At 40.2% G+C, this 27,155-nt stretch overlaps 1 long non-coding RNA gene across 1 annotated transcript; it reads right to left on the bottom strand.

Moving 5' to 3' along the window:
- Window positions 1–8,695: 8,695 nt before the first annotated feature.
- Window positions 8,696–16,202, bottom strand: LOC142465491 (uncharacterized). The gene is made up of 3 exons (XR_012787886.1): window positions 15,972–16,202; window positions 10,404–10,442; window positions 8,696–9,123 (listed from the first exon to the last, which is right to left on the bottom strand). It is a non-coding gene; the product is annotated as an uncharacterized LOC142465491 (long non-coding RNA).
- Between the last annotated feature and the right edge of the window lie 10,953 nt (window positions 16,203–27,155).

Here is a 27,155-nt window from a genome sequence, read left to right as displayed (position 1 = left end):
CCAAGGTGGGAATTTTTCACACTCAAACTATTTAATGTCTGTTGCCAGAGGTGCAAACATTTGATGGAACTTGAAAGGGAGGGGTTCTAGAAGAATGTACGCTTATAACTTTTTGTGTTGAAATGTTCTTATGGGGAATGAACACAAGGAGACATTTAAGCTATTTGTTTGGAGAGGAAGTAGGGATGAAGTGCATTACGGAAAAATATAAACCAGGTCATCCTAGAAGCAAATAGGTTACATTGGGTTAAGTCACACATAGTTGAATAAAATATATTCATATTGCAAAGCCAGTAACCAACCTCACACTGATGAGACCCAAAAGGTCGAAACAACTGTCTCTGAGTAGGTTTACTGGCCATGCACTTCTTTAACTGCATTGTGTAATATGGCAGACATAAGCTTATAGAGATCCATGTGAAAATGGACCAGAAGCAAAAAAATTATAGTTTGCTCATTTGCATATCATTACCCAGAATCCTTGGCTGCAGTGGAAGCAGTGTATGCTTAGAGATAATGGGGAAAGGCAGGGTTGCAGACCCTGGTAGGGGTATTTTTATTTGCTGTATATTTGTTTTACAGATTATCTTATCCTTTTTACCTCATGCAATTAACTGTATGCATACTTATTATGTTGATAAAAGTACAAAGAGTACATTGTAATGTGGATCCATTTGTGCCAACAGACAACGGATACATTTCAGACAAATTAGTGTAAATATTAAAGTGAATATTAGCCACATATTTTACACTGATCAATGAAAGTTAATTCCCAGTGAAAGGGTTTTATTTCAGAATTAACTTTACACTTCTCACAAAACCAGAATGTGAAGTATAGATAAATGTCCGCTATAGTTCAGCGTATTGATGTATCTACTGATAAACAACTTGCTGAAAAGGGGACATTTACATTAAGACTTTTCTTAGAGAAGGTGATAACAGAAAGTCTATGACTTGAGCAGGAAAAACATTCGCCCTTTTGTTACGAGCCCCAACATTTGCCTTTGAGAAGCCAGATAACGCCAGAGAAATCTGCTACATGAATAGGCTCCATAAATTTAGTACGATCAATACCCCTGACACAAACAGTAAGTGCAAAGCGCTCATTCATTTTTCCTATTCTTCTCACATTATGGATTCTGGTTAAGCGCCTTCTCTATTCAGATCTTGTAAATGAGAGGCTAAAGACAAAAGAAATAACATTCCTGGAACATCAAAGTGGATCCAGTAACATAGGTATTTATTTAGAATAGATCAACCTTCCAGGCCTTTTTTGGACCTTTCTCGTCATCTTGACTTGAGTCAGAATACGTCAATTTATTCTAAATACATTTTTCATTATTTGCAGAAGATCCCGGAGTGACGCTCTTCTGTTTCAATGCCTATTCGTGTCCAAACATTGTGGAATAACTTGTACCCGTGGCAGAATTGAATTTAATATCGAGTTGAAGAATTAAATCTGAATAAATTTTGAATCATAATGTAATATTGGAATTGTCAGTACTCCTTTGTCTGTTTATAGAGTGTCGGGTTAATACTTTAGTCAGTAGGTGTGCTGTGTTTGAAGACTTGACCAAAAGGGTAATCTTCTATACAAGTCATCCTCTGTTACTCATCGTCTATAAAAGTCAACCACTGTTACTCACATTTTATACAAGTCATCCACTAATACTCATCGTCTATAAGAGTCATACTCTGTTACTCACCTTCTATACAAGTCATCCACTAATACTCATCGTCTATAAGAGTCATCCACTGTTACTCACCTTCTATACAAGTCATCCACTGTTACTCATCTTCTATACAAGTCATCTACTTTTAATCGCCTTCTAAACAAGTCATCCATTATTTCTCATCTTCTATACAAGTCATCCATTATTTCTCATCTTCTATACAAGTCATGCAGTTTCTCTCGGTTACAGTAAAGTGTTTTGTAAACATTGTGTTATCACATATTTTCGATATGATAATTTCATAGTGGATATATATTGCCAAAAATAGCCTTTTTTCACTTGTGGGAGAGCGTGTATATTTCCTTGTTTTTAGTTTATTTCTGAGTACTAGGCAGGTTACTCTTTGCTCGCATGTAGCTCACAGTTTTAACAATTTGAATATTATTATACTATTATTTCAGACACGAGACAAATATTAATTTTCCTTTTCAGAAAAGTGTCTGTATCCGAGTTTCCATTGAAAAATGTGGCTCAAATATGTTTGCTTCTAGTACTACTTGTTTTGTTTAAAGGTATCCATATTTTGTATGTCTAGCCTGGAAAGCCATGTACACCTCCATAAAACTCTTGGATCCAGAGTTGTAGCACCTTATTTTATAGCAGGGAGGATTAAGATACTTTCTGTCACATCATCTTTTTATTTTTATAACTGTGTTTAAAGTGCCGTCATTAGAAATGCAATGGTGGAGGAATGTGGGACTGGAATGCATTGAAACTGAAAAGTTAATGACAGGAGACAAATCATATTGAAGAGAGCAAACATATGTACAAATTCTGGACAGCTGTGTAATACATAAAAAATACTTTTAATTTGTGCTGTTTCACATTGTCAGTTTGTAATAGTCGATTTACAAGTGTTACCCTGTCCTGTTGGAAATTACCGATTTTTATTTGGACACAAAATCTTATTCATTTCATAAAATGACATTGACTACGACATAAACCCTTTTGTGTGTCACGTATAAAACTGGTACAAAATGCGCAGCAAAGGAAAAATGGTCGGCATCAAAGGAAAAAGTCATTTTCTTTCGATGGAACTTTAAAATCGGATACATTTGGTGAAGTTGTTTTGCCACAGAATTGCACCATTTTTCGTCTTTAGAGATGTGCAAAACCGGAGGAATTTGAGGAGGGGAAAGGGAGGGGTGTTCTGGGGGAAAATTAGCAAAATGACAAAGTTCACCAAGCCTTTCTCCTCATCTCTCTCTCTCTAGATACCAGGTAGACACCCGAAATATTTATCCTTTGTGCAAGTGGCTGTTTGCATCTGTTTACATTATGCACACAATATATGAGATAATTTAGGAGATAACAAGATGGATTTGATATGAGCACATAAATCTTGTCCCTATTCCTGTTCATGTCTAGAAGACTTGAATTGAAGATGAGTAACAGTGGATGAATTTGACAGAAGATGAGTAACAGTGGATGACTCATATAGAAGGTGAGTAACAGTGGATGAATTTGACAGAAGGTGAGTAACAGTGGATGACTTGTATAGAAGGTGAGTAACAGTGGATGACTTGTATAGAAGATGAGTAACAGTGGATGACTTGTATAGAAGATGAGTAACAGTGGATGACTTGTATAGAAGGTGAGTAACAGTGGAGGACTTGTATAGAAGATGAGTAACAGTGGATGACTTGTATAGAAGATGAGTAACAGTGGATGACTTGTATAGAAGGTGAGTAACAGTGGAGGACTTGTATAGAAGATGAGTAACAGTGGATGACTTGTATAGAAGATGAGTAACAGTGGATGACTTGCTGTGTTAGAACAAAGAAACATGACATAATGATGTAGCAGGAGTTATTGCACCGCATGGCACGTTACTTTACTGTAGCGTGCTTGAAAATAATGGCTAAGGCAATAACAGGTGTTAACACACTGCCGTTGAGATCCCCGCTACGATCCCTGCTCGGATGCCCTGCCCACACACAAAGGTCCTACGCGGGCACCACTCCATCTTTAAATGTACCGTACGCTGAACATTTAAAGATGGAGCAGCGGCTGCACAGAACATCTGAGTGGGGACCGGCCATCTGAGCGGACATCTCAGCGGCAGCGGAGAATTGGAGCGGAGATCGGGATCGGAGCGGACATCTCAGCGGCAATGGGGAAACGGGTGGAGATCGGGATCGGAGCGGACATCTGAGTGGGGATTAGAGTGGCGATATGTCAAGTGGCGAAGTGTCCTGGCGATGAGTTGTTCTGGTGGCGGAGCGCCAGTGAAAGTTTGGTCATGACCAAAATGCCGCGACCAATAGTCCTAGACCACCGGGAACAGTGTCTGCCACAATCGCGCTACAGGGGGGGTACATGTTTCCGGATGGGACCCCAACAGCGTTGATCCTCCAGTGCCGCCATTACCGCAGCACCGAAGACACTAGGGCTTGCGACATCTGTAAAGCAAAGTATTTCATTACCTGTTACATCTAAACATAGTACTATTAAACTATTCCTATTAACTATAACTCTAAAATGATCCATGGATTTGTAAAACGGTCATTTGTTTGCAGGTCATTAGGTGTGTGATGCTCTGCGACGTTTCATTGCACGGAAATAATGATATTTTGGTATATTTACTTGCACATAAACATACTGAACATATTTTATAGCGTTTAACGCTTGGATCATTGGCAATGTCTGAACATCTCCGTCACCTATAATTTAGCAGCAGGCGGTACAGCGTCATATTACTATGCAAGAGTGTTTTCCAGGGATTGGATACAAAAAAATGTATTTTACTGCAAAAATACATACATTGGAGAAATTGGAAAAAGACAGTGTAATTACTGCAATTTCTATGGGGCATTATAGAAAATGTCTATCACTTATAAAGCCATCGCAGCATATATTTTATGTTCTTCTGATAAAAGAAAACATTTCTGCACCTTTGTAAATGACACATTGAAATGACATCCATTTGAACCTTTAAAACCAACTGTTATTAGGTCTATTTTTCTTAGAAATATGCATATGCATGTCAAAACAATGTATCAACTGTGCTGATTGGCTGCATCTAGATGATGTTGCTAAGGGTAACAGAACAATTGCTTTTAATCCATATCAATTGCTTCTTGGGTTCTTTTTATCCACTCACATTTTCTCCAAAGTAAAAGCAATATTTTATTTGACTTACTGAACCATTTAAGGACACCAACATTAACATGATTTGACTCACAGAAAGACAAGTGATCATACAAGGGCTAAATTATAACCTTCGACAAATATTTTAAAAAAATGATTTTAAGTTAAAGCATTATTACGTGCTGGGTTATGTTATTCTGTTATATATGGGCAGTTAACTTGAGGCTGAACAATCTCTGGGCTATAAGTCCATACGCTGTATCAATATATAATATTTCTTAATAATAATCATATATTATTATTATTATATTGTGCTGACAGGGTACGCAGTTATAAAAATAGATAAGTATTACAGCTTCATTAAACCTCTCTCCACAAAGCTGTAGCTATTGGTACATGTGAGACAACGAAATAAATTAAATGCCCATGGCTTCAAAGATTTATATTAGCTCTGTAAGTTAATAAGTCAGTGTGGTCATCCTCCCCTCTCTGTTTTTGCCTAAGCATCATGTCTGTACAGTATTTGTTATACTTTGGGTATTTTGCTATACTTACACGGTCTCAAACAACAGGCCAATCGCTCTTCTCCCAATACTATCCAAAGACATGGAAAAATGTGTTCACTCCCAATTAAGCGATTACTATACCAAGACAAATTTCTCTAGCCAATTCCAATCTGGCTTTCGCACCAAACACTCCACCGTAACTACCCTGCTTAAAGTTTGCAATGAGATCCAGTGTGGAATGGAACTGGGACAACTCACTGGTGCAATATTCCTAGATTTTGCAAAGGTTTTTGATACTGTTGATCATGTTATCTTGCTTAACAAATTCCAGTGCTCTGGAATAGGGAAGAATGCTTTAAACTGGTTTCATTCCTACCAACATGTGTCTATCTCAGGCTCTAACTCCAACCCCTTGGATATCACCTGTGGTGTCCCGCAAGGCTCTGCTCTTCTCAATGTTCATCAATGATATTCCTACAGCTTGAAAGGGAGGTTCAATACACATGTATGCAGATTACACAATCTTATAATCACACAACCCTAGCCTCTCCATCCTTGAACACATACTTCAATCTGACTTTTTGAGACTTGAAAATTGGATTTCCCAAAACAAACTGTTTTTAAACACTGACAAGACTGTAACAACGGTATTTGAGACCAAGGCTAAATTTTTAAAGCTTCCAATGACTGAGCTCCAGATCAGAACCAATGCAAATTCCACCCTAACTGGGCATATGGTTTGACTCCCATTTAACATTTGGGATGCACATTGATACCCTGACATCCAAAACCTATGCTAAACTAGGTGTTTTTTACGGGAACAAATCCTCCCTAAGTCTGCTAGTCAGAAAGCGTATCATACAGCAGATGCTAATGCCAATTATCGACTATGGGGACATCGTATATGGCTCGGCACCCTAAACCCACCTTAGGAAACTTGATTTCCTCTACAATTCAATATGCAGTTCTGTTCTCCAATGCAACTACAACACACATCACTGCGAAATGCTCAAAGAACTAGATTGGTCATCACTTGAGTCTAGGTGCAAAGTTCACCTCTCCAGTCTTGCCTTCAAATACTTTCTGGGCAAGCTACTCGTCTACCTGAACAAGCTCCTCATCCCTACCACATGCAGCACTTATCAACTGAGATCTGACTCCAAAAGATTGTTCATGGTCCCAAGGTTCAGCAAAGTATCCGGCCGCTCCTCTTTCTCTTACCGTACACCCAAAACTGGAACAACCTACCAGAGACTCTCACATCCACCACCAGTCTAAGTTCGTTCAAAACTAAACCTGTCTCACATTTTAATCTGGTCTGTAACTATTACATACGCCTATAATATATATTATCTCTAACTGTGCATGCAATGTCTTGTATATAATGTATACCCTGTTCACTTATGTAACTATGTATTGTAACCATGTATTATTTGTCATCTTAACTCTATGCCCAGGACATACTTGAAAACGAGAGGTAACTCTCAATGTATTACTTCCTGGTAAAACATTTTATAAATAATACTCTGGGTATTCTGGTATACTTTGGGTAGTTTGGTATACTTTGGGTATTTTGTTATAGTTTGGGTACTCTGGTATACTTTTGTAGTTTGGTATACTTTGGGTAGTTTAGTATACTTTGGGTATTCTGCTATACTTTGGGTATTTTGCTATACTTTTGTCATCTTTGCTGCTCTGTCCCACCTGAAATATGTATTTCATACTGCCCCCCAACTCTGAAACTCTCTCCTCCCCCTCCCCCCTCCCCCACTTACCATCCATCACACTCCCTCTTTCTTGTCATCATCGACCAGCTGGAAACTCCCCTTTTACAAGGAAAATGGAATTTGGTAACCTCAAACCTACCAATATAACAAAATGTATTAGTAACACTATATATTATTCAAAGCTTTGGGAGTGCTGCTATGAAAGCATATCCATGGCGCTGTAAAATGACCACATGAGCCACTGTATACACAGTTACCCTCTTACCTTTGCCCTATAAAATTTGCACTTGCATGTATTACTTTTGCCTCTGTATTTCCCCCAATACATTAATTAGACTGCAAGCTCTTCAGGGCACAGATTCCCTACAATGTTTACATTGGTGTATTGTGCACTTATGACTAATGTGAATTTGTATTATTCTCCCCTGACCTGTGTTATGTCTTGTATATTTCATTTAAAGCTCTGTGTACACAAGTTGGTGTTGCATTAATAACACATTGAAATACAAAGTACTCCCTAAAATGTACAACGAAGGAACTTCTTTGCTAGTTTGCATGTTAGTTAAAATAGCCATAGATGTGAGACAAAGAAGCAGTTTTTGTTGGGTAATACCTTTTGTCTTCTTTCAGGTGTTAGTGTCCTTACATCTCCAGTGTTATGATGGGAAAACCTCTAGGACAGGGGTGGCCGACTTCAGTCTTCAAGGGCCACCAACAGGTCAGGTTTTCCGGATATCCCTGCTTCAGCACAGGTGGCTCAATCAGTCTCTGCTTCAACACAGATTGCTGAATCAGTGGCTCAGTGCCACTGATTCAGCCATTTGTGTTGAAGCAAAGACTGATTGAGCCACCTGTGCTGAAGCAGGGATATCCGGAAAACCTGACCTGTTGGTGGCCCTTCAGGACTGGAGTTTTCCACCTCTGCTCAAGGTCTATTTCTAATACGTGCTAGAAAAGTACATTTGTTTTAGAAACAACATTCTTCCCAAATCAGAGAACGTTTTGGAGACTAGAAAAAGAGTTCAACAATATGTTCTCTCTTGGAGATTTTAGCAGAGAAAAGTCCCCCTCTCCATGAAGCGTCCAACCTCGGAGAATTACATCTCCTGTCTAGTTCAATTATAACCTTCAGATTAATGCGTTGCAGACCCTGATATTTTAAAATGAAACTATAAAATGTAAGTAGTAATATACAAGAGAAAAGACAACAGATTGCTCTGGCTTGAGACTGCCATATAAAAAAAAAGTTTATTTATTTAGATAACAGCAATAAAAATACACATCAAAGCAGAGGGACGTTGACCTACACAGATTCCACTTGGGAGGAGGGCTCCAATACCCATTCTCTTGCATTAGAAAGACCCCTATCCATAAATATAATAGAGTGCCTACAATGACACTGTATATCTGTCCTTTAGACCAAGGATAACTATATATTCCGCAGATGGACTAAAATAAAGAACAAAAAAAATGCCCTGTTCCAGTTATTAATAAGGGCTATTTACCTTAATTATAATTATTTTCACAAACATGAAAGAAGAAAAAAACTCCAAGAAAAATGTAAGCTTCTTTAGCACAGCAGCTATCGCAGAGATTATGTGGCAAGCTGGTGTGCTATATAAATTAACTTGTTCCTTGCAGTATTTTCATGTAACTGCATCTTCACCAAAGGCAACAAAACATACAATGTATGTGAAGTTTAAATTGGGCTAAAAAATTGACTAAAGAAATAGGTATGTTTATCTAATTCAAAGAGAGTTATAAATTGCAGTAGAAATTACATTAAAGCACCTTTAATATCTGCATCAATACAATCCACACAATGATAAGAAAGTTGCCGATAGATTCGTTCTCCTGTGATCGATCAGCGAAGATTCAGCTCGGGGGTTCCCTAAATGGCTGCCACTGCACCAAGGACCAAGGATGCAAAGTTCCGTGGAGAAGATCATGAGACGAGTCAGTCACTAGACACAAGTGGTGCACTGCTAGAGAGAGGGCAGGGCTCAACAAGGGTTGCGCCAGAGCCTGTTTCAGAAGAGGAAGGGGATGCGACTTTGTAAATGGTTGCTATAGAAACAAAAAAGGCTCGTTACATTATAATACATTAACAGTGTAATTCAGAGTTATTTTTAAAAATATGCTACAAGTATTTTCTCATAGTACAGAACTGATTTATTTAAAAAAAAAAAAAAAACACATGTATGATATTGCTTGGTCTGCAGCTTTAAGATGGGGGGGGGGGTGTGGAAAATTAAAAAATGTATATATCCCACTACAATACTGCATCACATATCTGAATAACTACTCTTACTGCACCATCTACCCACTCCAAAGCTAGACTGCTGGGGCAAATAATTTACTGGGGGGCATGGCCCCACGTGATATACTGCCCCCGATAGCCTGGTTAAGTGAACGGCAAATATTGAGTGTAACAGTAAAAGAAGAAATAAAATCCAGGTTTGAATGCAGGAAGTAATATGAAAGAAAGCAAACTTCTGCAAAACACAGTATAGCGCCTAAAAAAAAGGGAAGCTATACCGAGAGCAGCTACAGATACACAGATCATTTAAATTCTCAATATAAATGTATAGAGGACAGTAGGGAAGCAAAGCAAGGTGTGTGTTTTGCTAACCATATGCAAAGCGAATGTAAAGCAGAAATGGTTAGCCTGCGCAATGTTACAAGTCCTATTTAGCCATTTGCTCTATTCAAACAGGTGACGTGACTCCACGTATTAGTTCCTTATATCGACTTTCCTTCAGATTTGGTGGGATTAGAAACACGTATTTCATCATCACCAGCGATTCGTAATTATAACTATTTTCAATTTCCCCCTGAAGCGATTTATAGCCGTTCTGATCGGGGGCCCTCCAGAGGAAATGAATTTCAAAGCAAATCTCCATGACAGCTTGTCCCTGTGCAAACCAACTGGTGTCCCCGGAGATTTGAGTCATGTGAAATAAAACTAGGCCGGTTGGGCTTTTTTTTTTTAGAGCACAGAGGGTACTTTGATCCTAGCTCCGATAACAACTGTATTACCTGACAAGAGTTTATGCTAGATATATTGTTCAGCTCAGGTAGGCCTCGGGTAGGCCACAAGGGAGGTGTCCGATTGACCTCAAAGCTGAACCAAGACACTTGATCTCTAAGGGAGGGTCTTTGAGTGGGCCAAGACGCCTGGCATCACGTTTTATCATCCTGTCATTCTTTATTCTTATAGCAATCCGACATAATAAGGGGAGCTCCTGACAGGACTGCAGCCTCACCTAGAAAATGCTCATTTAGCAAGACGACAGGAAGTCGGAATGACATGACAGATATTGTCTCTGCTTCTTGTGTTTACTTACATCTCTGCCGCCTCATGTGAAATCCTTTTGTCCGGGTTACTAGTAAAAAGGTGAAAGAAAGAGGCGTTGGTCCACTCCAGTCATGAAAACATCTATTTTATATTGTATTTACAACTCGCAAGGGCTGTTTCTCCAACTCACTGTGGGAAGTGGCATTATAAGTATTGGCAAGCAGATGTTTTAGACGGATGAACATATATTAATCATTCATTTACACAAAGGATATGTACAACAAATGCTGAGCACCATTTTTCATAAATCTGTGTCCATTTCTTCACTTGAAAATAGTCAAGTTAAAAAATATATATAAAATATATGCCCATTTGCTGGTAAATTAATACATTTTGAGAGATTTTAAAGAATTACCTCTTGGTGTTGCTGCATTGTTTCAATTTGCTTCACCTGTGTTACCAAGTGGAAGGAAGAGTATGGGACTACTAAACCTGATACATATAACATGGAACGATTCTGTATCTCTTGCGATTTTGTTCACTAATTTTTCTGCCTTCTTTAAGCTATTGTATGTATGTATGTATATCTTTAAGTATATAGTGCCATCCATGTACATAGCGTGTCACAGCAGTAATACACGCGCCAAAATAATATAACACATAATGGGAATAAACCCGTCAGACATAAATGTAACAATAGGAAAAGGAGTCCCTGCCCGAAGAGCTTACAATCTATGTGGTATGTAGGGAGAACTTACAGAGACAGAAGGGGTGTTGTTCTTTTGAGTGCGTCTGCAAGGGGTCATGGTCGATGTATAGTATCAGCCACGGAGCTACTCATATGCGTCGTTAAAGAGGTGTGTTTTAATATGGGTCTTAATGGTGGAGAGAAAAGGTGCCAGTCGCATATAGAGGAGAAGGGCATTCCAGAGGTCTGGGGCAGTGAGGAGGTTTGAGGCGGGAGAGTTGGAATACATTTTTATTTTTATGTTACTAAGTGTACATACATATTGAGAAATGTGCTTAACATTTCTAAAGAAGTATCTATCATTTGATGTCGATGCTAAAGTACTGATCCAACTCATGACTCTAACAGCTTTATACGTAGACTCTGAAGTGTTTAATGATTGAATAAATTTTTCTTTTGACAAATTCCGCAGTGCCCTGGAACATCTATTTTTCCTATTGTTCTTGGAGTTTTTTCAGACAGGTACCCCCCTGAACCAGGAGCACCGGTAACTGCAAGTATATTTTGTTTTTCTAATGGTGTGCAGCATTATATCTTTTATGCATCAATGAACTTTACATTGGGTGGAGGACCTGTTCTTTAAGGGGGGAACAGCAACATTATATGTGTTTTGGAACAGCAGTTATTCCGTTCTTTAGAGATAAATATGTGGTGTCTCAAAGCAAACATGGCAATATTTATAACAACATAATCTCATTCAGGACCCCCCATCTGGACATGATCAAGTATCAATATGCAGCCGTATGACTACTTGCTTGAGAGTGACATCTCACGTGTGACTTACTGTAATTCACACAATATGCTTCTATGTTAATTGGGTTTTTTCATTTTTTTTATGAAACCATTGGAAATGTCAAGACTGACAGAACCGTACATTATTATTCATTATAAAAGTTGATTTTTGCCCTTGACGAAGAGTGATTGTATTATCAAAGGAGAAAATCTTGGATGTGTTATAGAGTAAAACCTACTGTGTAGACCTTTTAAAATGTAAGCATAATACAAAGGGGAGCAGAAAAGCCTGTAAGATTGTAACCCAGTTCAAGGTTTTGTCCTGCTAAGCCATGCCATTATTTGAATATATACTATGGAGGTTTAGAACTAAATTATTTACAGGTATGAGTTAGCCTCAGGACAGGTGCTCTATTTATGCAGATGGCAAGATAAATTATTCAGAAATGGAGACAGGTAAAACAGACGGGAAAGGGAGTCAAAGACAGACAGCCAGAGGGCGGCTGACACATAATCACCAAATAAAATGCCCCCTTCTGAGAGATAGGCTAGCTAGGGAGGACACATGGAAATACGTCTTCATCATATGCTACAGCACTTTGATGATCTTAGGCTGAGTCCCCAGTCTTCACTGTGGCACGCGCGCCCGGCGGGGGGGGGGGGGGCGGCGCATGCACAGCGCTACACCGCGATCTGCGGTCTGGGGGGAGAGGGAAGGTTTGCGACGGGAGGGGGCATGGCTGTGGGGTTGCAGGGGCGTAGCCATGACGTCCCGCGGCTGGTTCGCCCTTATTGGCTGAACCGCCGGCGGGGCGTGGCCACGCCACCGTCGCAGATGTCGAGGTCAAATTCTCCGGCCTCCCTGAAAACCTGTCGCGCACCGCTGGGGAAAGGTGCGCGACAAGGTAGGGACTGGGACCGGCCGGACTGGGGGGGGCGGGGCTTGATAGCACAGCGCACGCCGAGCCGTGCGCTTTGGCGGTGACTGGTACCGCAGCCTTAGGCTGAGCTCAGACAGAAGGCGATGCGGCGTGCGCGAGCTAACGTGCGCATGCACGTCCGTCGCAAATTTGGGTTGTGCGGTGGGCAAAGTGCAGCGTTGTCGCTGCGACATTTTGCCGGCACAACCCAAATTGAAATGTGGAGCTGTTTCAGCCAATAAAGGCGAACCAGCTCCGTGACACGTTCGTTACACGCCCCCGCCACGCCCCCAAACGCCGCAATCTGCCTCCTGCAATTTGAGAACAGATCACTGTGCTGCAGGAGCGAGCGGCGGGGGCGCGAACACTAGCAAGTAGGCGTAGCGCCCTGTCTGAGCGAGCCCTTAGGCGGGATCTTTTTCCCCCTAATCACAGAGCTTGACCCATTCCTGCGCCTCTTTTGGAAGTGTCTTCGAGTGTATGTGCTGATGACAAAAGAGAAAGTAGTCGCAGAAAACACGGTTATTAGCAATTCGTGAGCAAACTGGTATCAAGGCGGTACAGATCTGGGAAGAAAGCAGATGCAATCCAGTTCAGTAAGGACCAGCTTCACTCAGGAGTTTTATTTCAATCTTCAAGGTGTCAAAGATCTCAGCACAGTCTCTGTAACCAGCAACCTGATCATTTTACCTACCATATTATCCCTCCACTGAACCTCTTGTAAGACCATTCAAGCTTTTCCTGGGCCTATGCTCACGGCACTATATCCCCTTCCAGAGATATAGCACTAGTGCAATCTACATGTTTTCTGAAGCTATCTGTTTACACGGATCTCTTTAGCTCAGTGTTTGTACTCTTAAGTCACCAGACTCACCACTTATTAAGTCTGACCGCTGGGTACAAAACCCTCACATCTTATATCTGCTTACTGTATTTCAACTCTCTTTATAAGGGCAGATGTTACCTACTGATGAGTTCATTCATATTTACATTAACATACATTGCTGGTCAAGACAAACGTATATTTCCTTATGGAACCAATTACTTTGTTGTGTCTTTAGAAACACCCTTAAAAAGCCTAAAAAGACATCGCAGATAGCTTAAGACAGGAGTGGCCAACTCCAGTCCTCAAGGGCCACCAACAGGTCAGGTTTTAAGGATATCCTTGCTTCAGCACAGGTGGCGGAATCAGTGGCTCAGTCAAAGACTGTCAAAGTCAAAGACAGTCAAAGACTGAGCCACTGATTGAGCCACCTGTGCTGAAGCAGGGATATCCTTAAAACCTGACCTGTTGGTGGCCCTGGAGGACTGGAGTTGGCCACCCCTCTCTTAAAAGGTTGACAGTGTTTTATGTCTTATATTCGATAAATGTTCCTACAAATATTTTAAGATGCTCCTCCAAAAATACACACTTTTTTTTTTTATAATTTCTTACAGCCAAATTTACAGATCAGGATGTTTCAACCTCTACAGAATTGGGAATTACATTTTAAAGCACATGAATGTTTAAAATCTCCTGACAAATTGCCTTCATTTAATTCCTTTTTCTGTTGGCTGTTTTTTAGAAGGCGTTTAACAAGTAAACGATTGGCCAAAAGGTGTTATTAGCGTTGATTAAAAAAGGCATCACTCACCAAGATTTAACGCATCAAACATATCACTGTTCATGTTGATCTGATATGGAACTGAGCCTTTAGTGACACATAATCAAAATAAGTCTCTTAATATAAACTTGCTGAATTATTCAGCCTGGGTGCTCGATACATAATGACCCCCTGCATATACTGCTGGGGGTATTTGTTGCATATACTGCAGGGGTTGTTTGCTATTACAAAGCAATAAATTGCAGGTCCCCTCCAGGAGTAACTGAGTTTGAACAAATCCTCTTCCGTCTTCATCACCAGTAACTGTTAAATCACCTGCTGCCTTTTTTTGATGACTTACAACTTTGCCTCCAGTTAAAAGTTCTTCATGTCATCTTATCATGCTTTGCCATCAGGTAAATGAGACAGATAACAAGTTTCATCTGTGATGCCCCAGGGAGGTATCAGGAAGAACAAGAAAATCTCCAGCGTAAGCTTACCATATGTGCTTTGTTACTGTATCTGTGTCTTATTTTGTTACTTTTTTTTAAGTGGTCTAGCCCTTTTGATTTTTTCCCCCTCTCTTAACAAATAGCATCTTATGTTAACTTGGCGAAAAATTAAAAACACATCGTCCAACTTTTTAACACACTATTTAGTATGAATAAGAATTATTTTTGTTTTCCCTTAAGTGGAAACATATGTAAATCTAAATATCCATGCTTATTTACGCTTCCGTGAATGCTGGATATTTGAACATTCTTCTTTGCTAAATGAGTAATAGTTTTGAACCAACACTGCTAAGTTTATGAATCTGTTAGCATACTGTACATCATCTTTGGCATCTGCCTGCTTGGCAATAGGAATGCTACAGTATCTATTATATTTGCTCGGTTTAATTGCTGGAACCTACTGTATGCCTCAACTGACATTACAGAAATCACTGTAATGTTTACTATTTGTGGCATAACATAAATAATTGCATCTTTGTATCTTGTGTAATATAAAAAAAGGGTATTGTTCCCCTGTGGCTGAAAAAGAACAATGTCAACTTTACCAAACCTGATGCTAAGCTGCAAAATGCTGCTCTGCAAATACCACATCTGAAGGAATCCCGAGGGGTCAGTGTCTCACTACAATGTCTGTTTGATATAATCTGAATCATGTATTTATTGAATGAGGAAATAGTGCTTTGTCATCCATCCATATCCTGGTTTCTGATTCCCCCTGCTCTGCGATCTGGGCAGTCACATCTACAGCTTGCCCACTCAAAAAGCCACCTTCTGTATCCCTACATTCTCTTCTAGGGCAAGCTTATTTCTAACTGTAGCATACACCCGTTCTCATACATAAAGTCATATCAGTGACTCCTGCCCCAGCCATTCCTAGCTCATTGACACACGGTGAACTTCCAGTAGTCTCAGAGAAGTCTACATTGGGTTCAGTGTGTGATCATTTCGAATGGACCAATATAAGTGTCCTTCAGAGATGTAGTTGAATTTGCCAGATTATATAAGTCTTTCCTTCAGGTCTCTTCTGCCAGATCTTATTAACGAACTCGTTTTTCAGGAATCCCAGATCAAGCATTAAAAACACAATAAATGAACGTATGAATCAGAATGCATAGAACATACCTGCGCGGACGCCACGCTATTTCCATTATCGATGGAGTTCACAACGTTCAACTTCTCCAAAGCTGGAACCGCTTGCTTTGTCATGGTAACCTGGTATGTGAGAGAAGAGAGAAAAGGCCCCGAAGCCTCGAGTTTGTAGTAGATTAATGTAATCTCATCCTGTATCCCAGACAGGACTGCTGGTGAACTTAATGCTCAGGGCTCATGGGATTCTAATGGTCGGCAACATAAAAAAAAAAAATAAGCTGACAAAGAATATCTGCCAATGATCAGATACAAATCAGAACATAATGGTTCACTCTTCCATAAAACAAAGATGTTTCTGTTCTGCTTGCAACAGTTTTTCTGCTTTCATAATGTCGGCTACTATAAAGCAGTGATACAAACCAAAACATGAATGTATTCAGAGGACTTTAAATGTACTTATTTTTACACAGCTACTCAATTATATTGCAGCCCCCAGTGGAGAATGAAGTGTTCAGATCAGCGTAACACCTGTACTGCAGTCCATGAAAAGAAAACCCACTGCTTTTCTCCTTTTCCAAATGCGGCCGCTTGTTTCTAGTCTGCATCCACCCCTTCCCTGCCAGGGAGGCCCGCCACGCATCGCTGGCCTGTCCCGGGAGTGAAAGGGTTAAGATAATCAGGATGAAAGAGATGCTGAAAGTCCACCTGATGCAAAAATCGGGATAAATCATGGTGCGGAAAACCCATAGAATTCCTAACATAAATGTGTGTATATCTTTATTTATATAGCGCCATTTATGTACATGGCGGGCTAGGACATTCCTTAATTACCCTAAAACCCCCTACCCTAAACACTTATCCTAAATAAAACACCCTACCACAAGCCCTTACTTACCTTAAAACTCCCTACCCTAAGCACTTACCCTAAATAAAACACCCTTACTTACCTTAAAACCCCCTACCCTTAGCGCTAAAACCTCTTAAATAAACCCCTACCCTAAACAGTAATAAAACTTACCTTAGACGCATCCGGCGGCCGGGATTCCAGCGGCAAATTGGCTACATCAGAGCATCCATCTTCGGCTAAAGCCGGTGGACATTGGGTCGCGGTTAAATTTCCGCGGTGAAATGGCTATGACTAAATGTTCCATTTATGTACGTAGCACTTCGCAGCACTAATACACGCAACATAATAATACAACACATAATGGGAATAAGAGCCTGAGATATAAAAGTAACAATAGGAAAAGGAGTCCCTGCCCCAAAGAGCTTACAATCTAAGTGTTAAGTAGAAAGAATGTACACAGACAGTAGGAGGGTGTTCTGGTAAGTGGCCACGGTCTGTGCATGAGATGTACAGTATCAGCCACGGCGCTCCCCATATGCTTCGCTAAAGGACTTCAACGTGGAGAGAGAGGGTGCCAGTCGGATATTGAGGGGAAGGGCATCCCAGAGGTGCAAGGCAGTGAGCGAGAAAGGTTTAAGGGGCTGATTCAGCCTGATCCGGAGTTAACTTCTATTAAATTGAATGGGAGCTGCAGCCGTTGGGATGAATCCGTCCGATGATGTCTGCCTGATTTGTTGCAGCGCTGCGGTGCAATTCAGCGATGTTTATTTGTTGTGAGTTACGCTCATTTCAATGGGTAGTAATCTGCGTGAATTGCATGTACTGTCACAGAGACATGCTCCCCCTGAATAATAAGTCGGAGATAATTATAGGAAAACCAAGCTTAACAGCTCCAAATGAATTACTTTACTTACTTTAAAACTCTCTACGTCGTATTTCCTATTTCCTAGCCGTGTTCCCATAATTAACCATTTTGAATTATACCCAATGTAAATTCTTCCATTTCTATACACCTCTCATCCTCACTGACTCTTTGCCCTGTAAAATTGCTAAAGGTAAAAAAAAAAGTAGCCATAGTAAGCGTGTTATTCTTCTAGAAGCCATCTTCATTTCACTGGTTTGGGGTTTTATCCCTGACTCCTAGTTAGAAGTATATAAAATATATCATTTGCGAGCACATTCACATATCTCAGCAGGTCTGCAACCCTGCCCTTCCTCATTATCTCTTAGCATACAATGCTTCCACTGCAGCAAGGGATTCTGGGTAATGCCATGCAAATGAGCACACAGTGTCACCTTTTGCTTCTCATCCATTTTAACACGGACCCCTATAAGCTTATGCTTGCTGATCTTCAGCCCTTGTCGAACCACTGTTGGATGATGACCTCCCCAATAATCTTCCTGGTCCTGCGTTTTCAAGCCTCTCTTCTGTGTGTGTGTGTGCGTGTATATATATATACAGCTAAATCCCATTATAGCGCGGTCCTGGGGGGCCACCCGATCCAACCGCGCTAGAACTGGGGTCGCGCTAATTTTTAAAAAAATGGCCGCCGCGCCTGATCGGGAGGGAGGGAGTGAGAAGGGAAGGAAGGAAGGAAGGAAGAGGTGGCCGGAATCCCTACACGTCCCCTAGCAATGGCGAGTCCAGCCGCAACCTGCTCCTTACCTCCCACCACCGGCATCCATTTCCTCCCCCCCCCAGGCCCCCACACCTACCGGCCCTCCGCGGCATAGCCCACGCGGCCCTCCGAGTCCCAGCCTGCTCCTCACTCACCCCCCCTCCTCCCGACACCCCCTCTCCTCCCGACACCCCCCCCTCCTCCCGACACCCCCCCTCCTCCCGACACCCCCCCTCCCGACACCTCCCCCCTTCCTCCTGATGCCAGCTCCGCTCCGATCTCAGCAGCCGACACCAAAGGTAGGGAGGGGGAGTGGGAGGTGTGGTGTAGTGTGCTGTGAGAGTGTGTTGTGAGAGTGTGCTGTGAGAGCTGTGTGCTGTGAGAGTGTGCTGTGAGAGTGTGCTGTGAGAGTGTGCTGTGAGAGCTGTGTGCTGTGAGTGCTGTGAGAGCTGAGTGCTGTGAGAGTGTGCTGTGAGTGCTGTGTGCTGTGAGTGCTGTGTGCTGTGTGCTGTGAGAGCTGAGTGCTGTGAGAGCTGAGTGCTGTGAGAGTGTGCTGTGAGTGCTGTGTGCTGTGCTGTGTGCTGTGAGTGCTGTGTGAGCTGTGTGCTGTGAGAGTGTGCTGTGAGAGTGTGATGTAAGAGTGTGCAATGAGAGTGTGTGCTGTGAGCAGTGTGCTGGGAGTGTGTGCAGTGTGCAGTGTGTGCAGTGAGTGTGTGTGCAGTGAGTGTGTGTGCAGTGAGAGTGTGTGCAGTGAGAGTGTGTGCAGTGAGAGTGTGTGCAGTGAGTGCTGGGAGTGTGTGCAGTGAGTGCTTGAAGTGTGTGCAGTGTGCTGTGAGAGTGTGTGCAGTGAGAGTGTGTGCAGTGAGAGTGTGTGTAGTGAGAGTGTTTGCAGTGAGAGTGTGTGCAGTGAGAGTGTGTGCAGTGAGAGTGTGTGCTGGGAGTGTGTGTGCTGGGAGTGTGTGCAGTGTGCTGTGAGCAGTGTGCAGTGAGTGTGTGCTGGGAGTGTGTGCAGTGTGCTGTGAGAAGTGTACAGTGAGAGTTTGTGCAGTGAGAGTGTGTGCAGTGAGAGTTTGTGCAGTGAGAGTGTGTGCAGTGTGTAAAAAAAAATTTAAAAAAAAATATTATTAGTTACTGTGCTGCAGGGGTCACGCCAGAGAAATCACATAAAGCTGCCAAACGAATACACTCTACGCGTTTCGGCCGTCGGTGGCCTTCATCCCGGAGTGACCCCTGCAGCACAGTAACTATGGACTTTATTGGAATTTTTCAAAGACAGAGATAACTTCACCACAGAAGACTGTACCCATGTGCAATTTGGCGACAGCTGAGTATAACCCCCTCTGCTGTATGGTGACACTGTCTATCGTGGTTTCTGTCAATCTGCATATTTGCAAGTTTCTCCAGCATATGTTTTGTGCAACAGTACTTAACTATGTCTCCATCAATTTATGTGCTATGACCATGGTTACTCTATTTCTCCATGCTGCAGGATTTTTGTATTCATTATTGTATTTGCTGATCAGGGAATGAGTTGGTTCAAACATTTTTTTCTTTTCTCTTCCCTGTGTTTTTCCCTTGGTTTGAAGGTATATTTTTTATCTATGTTCATGCTTTTTGCACATAGTATTATTGATTTCATACTTTTTCATATGCCTTTAGTACATTTTTGTTTATTATAGCAATAGGGTTCAACCAGATAGAATCTCTTTTTTGGTAAAATTATTTTTGTTCTTTATTTGGCTTTTGATTGCATCATTATATGATTATCTTTATAAGTTAGACACATCACAGCTTTTTGGTTCAATTTTCAGCATTTATTTTTGTTATTTCACTGCCTTCATTTTTTCAGCTGCCATTTGTTTGTTTATGTTTTTAAGTTAGTGTGTCTTGCTGCTTTAATAAAATCTTGTTCATTTTTTTGCCCTGAAGGCGCTTTCGGGTCTTTTTTGTCAAACTCTTTCAAACTATTTTTGTAGTATATCTAGAGTGCTACCATAGGGGACTGTCTTTGTCTCTCCCTTTGTGTGTTTTATATTTGTAACTCTCCCCCAGCACCATCAGTTTACCCCTTTATATCCATATACTTTTCTGCCTTCCTGGGTGTATATATTTTTTGTGTACCCAATTAGACAGTATCCATTTTGGGGTCTGACTTAACTACTTATATACAGTGTTGAGCAACACACTTTTTTTGTGTGTTCTATATATATATATATATATATATATATATATATATATATATATATATATATATTTATATCTTCAAAGTTGTCAACTATGGGGCAATTATTTTTTAATTAACACGAAAACTCACTAATTTTGCTTTCCGTAAGTGGGCTGTTTTGTACATACAGGACACAATGTGAGTTTCATATCCAGTTCCTTACATACTCTGCAGAACTGGACTAAATGTTCCTTAAGGCAGAGACTTCAATTAGAAATTAAACGCTTTAAGAGGCAATCAGGAAAACCAGTATGATGCCTTTCTGGATTAGAATTAAGACTGGAAGTCAATAACTGCTTGAAAAAAGTACATGTGAGGTTATTTTGGGTTGTCCCAGCGAGCAGACATATATTTCTTAATGATTTATCTTTTATTATTATGTTGTGCTGGTGTAATGCTGACCACAGAACTTTGTAATTAATAATCTACATTCTCATACACAATTTTTTTTATAATAGTGCGCACTTTACAGGTGTACAATGCAGTCATAGACACCTGGGACTGTACATAAAAGAATAAAAAGTGGAAAGAGAGATCCCGGTCTCAAAGTGATTACAGATTACGTTATAGAGTTAGAGACCTATAGAGGCAGTAGGAGTAAATGCAAATTCAGATAGAAACCAAGCAAGCTTTCAATGCACCTAACGCATAATCCAACCATGTCTCCACCCCTACCCACCAACAAAGCAAGCTCTCAATGCATCTAACCCATAGCCTGACCATAATGTCCCCACCCCTGTCCACCAACCAAGCAAGCTCTCAATGCACCTAACCCATAACCTGACCATATTGTCCCTACCCCTACCCACCAACGAACCAATGGTTTATATATATATATATATATATATATATATGTAGAGGTATCAGAACGTGTTAGCCGAGCTTCAATAACATCGCCGGAAGAAGAGATCAGTGTATCTCGAAAGCTCGCACAAATAAAAGCATTTCGTTAGCCACAGAACGGTATCATCTATTTATTTTTTGATTATATATATATATATATATATATATTCATTTCCGATGAAGTTAGAGCATCAGTTGATGAAACGCGTAGGGCCTACGTCATCACGTGATTACTGAACAGCTGTGTGAGGATTCCCCTGGCTGGGGTTGCTTTGGAGGCTGTTAAAGTGTGCACCTTTTCTCTCGCTTACTGCGGATCTAAGATTTATACCGCGGGGAAAGAATCCGCGAGTTTGGATACATGCTCAGGGGCTGTCTGCCTTATTTCATCATACTGGGCTCCTGCACTCTTCGGTGGATGGAACGAAGAGAGAGTTTATACCGCATGATTCCCAGATCAGTCCATCATGGCTTCCTTGCTATTCATCTGAGGAGCCTAGCAGACGGGTTAGCGTGTTTTTCTGTCCGGGATCATTTACCTCTGCTATTGATTGGTGAGATCGTTCCTACACCTATCTCTCCCCTAAGTTCTTTCTACGTTCAGTCATTCAGACTGGCACAGTATCTGAACACCTCATATACTAACCACAGATAGGATTGATGCACAATACAGTATGGATTGACATTTATCAGTTTGTTGCATTTCCTCAGCCACCATCTGTGAGTGATTTCTTCACTTGGATAACATCTACCCTCTTCCTACTGGTATTTGTACCATTGATCGGACATTTGTGCTTGTTTTATTTACATTTTGTGCACTTTGTATTCCGCATATTTGTCTATTGCATCGAGTTGTTTAATTTATGTCTATGATATGATATATGTCTATGATTTTGCTTTCCCTGTCTTTTAATACATTTATCCAATATTGATATTTACCGTTAGATTTTTGCGCTCTTTTTTCTCTTTCTATACATTTATGGATTAGGTAAATCCACATTTGAGCGGCATTTTTCTTTAGTAATTGGCTCTCCTTGATCACTACAGTACATGTTCATGATTTATGTATTTCTTTATCACATTATTTAGGTTATTCACTAAATATTAATCTGCGCTGGTTTTTTTATTTGTTGTTCATATACTGTACAGTTGTGTGAAAAAGAAAGTACACCCTCTTTGAATTCAATGGTTTTACATATCAGGACGTAAAAACAATCAACTGTTCCTTAGCAGGTCTTAAAATTAGGTAAATACAACCTCAGATGAACAACAACACATGACATATTACAACGTGTCATGATTTATTTAACAAAAATAAAGCCAAAATAGAGAAGCCATGTGTGAAAAACTAAGTACACCTTATGATTCAATAGCTTGTAGAACCACCTTTAGCAGCAATAACTTGAAGTAATCATTTTCTGTATGACTTTATCAGTCTATCACATCGTTGTGGAGGAATTTTGGCCCACTCTTCTTTACAACGTTGCTTCAGTTCAGAAGTCACGTGTTAGTGACTAAACTAGTTGGGGTCAGGACGCACAGCGGTAGAGAGGAGGTCCTTGTACCTGAAGGGAAGCTGGGCTACACACGCTGTACACGCGGTCTGTGTCCGGAGTCTACATCTGACCGGAGGACTGGCACTTATGTGCTGAGGGACTGGCTGATCAAGCATAGCATTGCAGATGTGTGACAGGAGCTTCCAACGGCTGTACTATACCCAGGTAGAGTATAATTATTGGACCCCTCCAATCCAGCTGACGTACCCCTTAGAGATTTCTCTCAAATGTTCATTGTTTGTTTTATATCTTGTAAGTGTGATTCCTAGGGACTGTGTGTCATATTAAATGGACTTTATTTTTATACAGATAATCACTATGGAGCCTGCGCTTCTTACATAGTTACATAGTTACATAGTAGATGAGGTTGAGATGAGGTTGAAAAAAGACGTACGTCCATCAAGTTCAACCTATGCTAAATTTAGACAACAGATACTTTATTCTATATCTATACTTACTTATTGATCCAGAGGAAGGCAAACAAAAAACCCCATTAAGGGGAAAAATTAATTCCTTCCTGACTCCAAGAATTGGCAGTCGGATTAATCCCTGGATCAACATCCTTCCCATGTATACTTATTTGGTATATCCCTGTGTACCTTTCCCATCTAAAAAGATGTCCAACCTATTTTTGAACAAATCTATTGTATCTGCCATCACAGTCTCCATGGGTAAGGAATTCCACATTTTAACTGCCCTTACTGTAAAGAACCCTTTCCTTTGTTGCTGGTGAAATTTCCTTTCCTCCAACCTTAAGGGATGGCCCCGAGTCCTTTGTACTGCCCGTGGGATGAATAGTTCTTTTGAAAGCGCCTTGTATTGTCCCTGAATATATTTGTATATAGTTATCATATCCCCTCTTAGACGCCTCTTTTCTAATGTAAATAAATCTAATTTAGCTAGCCTCTCCTCATAAGTTAGAATGTCCATCCCCTTTATTAATTTGGTGGCTCTTCTCTGCACTCTCTCTAGTTCCATAATGTATTTTCTAAGGATTGGTGCCCAAAATTGTACTCCATATTCAAGGTGTGGTCTTACTAATGCTTTGTAAAGGGGCATAATTATGTTTACTTGCCTTCCATCCATTGCCCGTTTGATGCAAGATAAGATCTTGTTTGCCTTTGCAGCTACTGCATGACATTGGGCACTATTGCTAAGCCTGCTGTCTACAAGCACTCCTAAATCCTTCTCCATCGAGGATTCCCCCAATATATCTCCATTTAATTTGTAAGTCGCCTTTTTATTCTTGAATCCCAAATGCATAACCTTACATTTATCTGTATTAAACCTCATTTGCCATTTACCTGCCCACGTTTCCAGTCTCTCCAAGTCCTTCTGAAGAGAAATTACATCCTGCTCTGATTCTATTACCTTACACAATTTAGTATCATCAGCAAAGATGGAGACTTTGCTCTCGATCCCAACCTCAAGGTCATTAATAAACAAGTTAAAAAGCAGGGGTCCCAGTACCGATCCTTGAGGTACTCCACTCACGACTTTAGCCCAACCTGAAAAAGTTCCATTTATGACAACCCTCTGTTGTCTGTACTTTAACCAGTTTTCAATCCAGGTGCATATATTATTACTGAGTCCAATTTTCTTTATTTTGTACACCAACCTCTTGTGTGAAACCGTATCAAAAGCCTTTGCAAAATCTAAGTAGACCACATCAACTGCATTACCCTGGTCTAAATTCCTACTTACCTCCTCAAAGAAACAAATAAGGTTAGTTTGGCAAGATCTATCCTTCATAAATCCATGCTGACTATTACTAATAATTTTGTTTTCCATTAGGTATTCCTGAATATTATCCCGTATTAAACCTTCAAGTAGTTTCCCTACTATTGAAGTCAGGCTTACCGGTCTGTAATTCCCCGGGTGTGATCTAGCTCCTTTTTTAAATATAGGCACCACATCTGCTTTACGCCAATCTTGTGGTACTGAGCCTGTGGAAATGGAGTCCTTGAATATTAAATATAATGGTTTTGCTATTACTGAGCTTAACTCCTTGAGAACTCTTGGATGTATGCCATCGGGGCCAGGTGCCTTATTTACTCTTTGTTTTTATATATATATATATATATTTGTTTGTTTATTTATAATAAATAAATATAATAAATATTCAACATGCTGTGAAGATGTCTTCTCAATGCTAGTGTCTGAACCTATACACGTTTATATGAGCACAGATGTATTTACTCATTTGCTTTAAAAGCCATGCATGTATAACAAGGTGCATCTGTTTCCTATTAGATTTTTAAGAAAAATGTCATGTATAAAAATATAAAAACCTGTGTAGGTAACAAACCATCTGCAAGGTGGCAGGGCTGTTTTCTAAATCAACTGGGTGTTTGTTGGATTACAAGACAGAACTGTTATCTTTAAGTGGAGTGGTGTTGTAAAGATGTAGTGTAGAAACTCAAGGGTAGTCTGTCTTTCACAAGGTAAATGTTACGTTACCCGATCTGCTGTGCAAAAGTATAATAAAGTTAATCCTCCAGTTCTGGATGGTTTGGGGATATGGCAATTGCAGATGTGCCGAAACTGAAGTGTTTACGTGCATTAGTGCTTGTGAAGCAGGGTAGCATGCCAGCTCCCGCCTGCTAACAGTTACCCACAGGCTATTCCATGGGCGGGAGCTTCTTGCTCAGTTGGCAAAGAATTTCACTGCCATGAAACAATTTTACACATTTACTCTTAATAAACCAAACCACTTGGGTCTTTTATTGTGGTCAAAAAGTGAGCTTCCTATCCATGAAATCTCTCTTCTCTTAACTGCCACAAGTATCAGTGATTGCAAAGAAAATACAACCTGTTACCAATTTCAGGATAAATAAGGGTGTCTGATTTTGCTTGTTCGATTGTAGTGGGAAAAACTGCAGTATGAGTCATCACGTTTGAGAGGTGCTGCGATCCCACAGAAGGGTACAATACATCTTTATACATACATCCAGTACATACATACATACATCTGTATACATACATACATACATCTGTATACATACATACAGTACATACATACATACATACATCTTTATACATACATACAGTACATACATACATCTTTATACATACATACATCTGTATACATACATACATCTGTATACATACATACATACATCTGTATACATACATACATCTGTATACATACATACATCTGTATATATACATACATCTGTATATATACATACATCTGTATACATACATACAATACGTACATACAGTACATACAGTACATACATACATCTTTATATACACACGCATACATCTTTATACATAGATACATCTTTATACACACACACACGTCGTTATACACGCATACATCTTTATACACACACACACACACGTCGTTATACATACATACATCTTTATATATACATGCACACACCTTTAAACATACATACATGGATACATTCTTATACATACATATATCTTTCTACATGCATACATCTTTATACATGCGTATATATATATCTTTACGTGCTAAGTGAAGGTGAAAAAACGGCGCTAACTCTATTAGTGTTTCACTAAAAACTATACAGTGAGTGGTTTTAGCAAAATCTATTTGATTTTACAATAATAATAAAGACGTGCTCAAATAACGTGCAAATGATATATAAAAGGTTCAAACCCCCTGCTCAAACCCAGCTGGTAGGGACTGGTTTCGCTAGTCCCGCAAATCGTCACTTTCGTTGTATTCCAGGGGGAGCATGGAGGGAAATAGAACAAAAAAGACAAAAAAACAATCTAAGTGTAGACAGTTTTTAAATAGTGTAATATTAAGTGTCTTGTCTTGGCTCGTATGTTGTGCCTACTTACAAGATGTAAGTTGTAATCAAGCGATTTAGACACACAATGGTCTCTGCTGAGGTAGTTGTTCTCCACTCTGTGAAGCGGTCTCCAGTTATTAGCTCAGCAACCAAGTGTATGTGAAGAAAAATGATACCATAGTGCAGACCAATATAATGATAAAACTAAACTTTATAAATTTAAAAATGAACACTTACAATAAAAATGAATATATTAAGCATTCACAATCTATGTGATCAGGGAGAGAAGAGTGTGTTATACTTCAGGCTCACCCGCCTCTTCCGATGGGACTTGTTGTATTCAGCCTCTCTCTGCGAC

The sequence above is a fragment of the Ascaphus truei genome, chromosome 14, assembly GCF_040206685.1.
Source record: "Ascaphus truei isolate aAscTru1 chromosome 14, aAscTru1.hap1, whole genome shotgun sequence".
In the NCBI taxonomy this organism is placed as follows: Eukaryota; Metazoa; Chordata; class Amphibia; order Anura; family Ascaphidae; genus Ascaphus; species Ascaphus truei.
The sequence above is the reverse complement of the archived record's forward strand: the minus strand, read 5'-3'. Positions and strand labels throughout refer to the sequence as shown.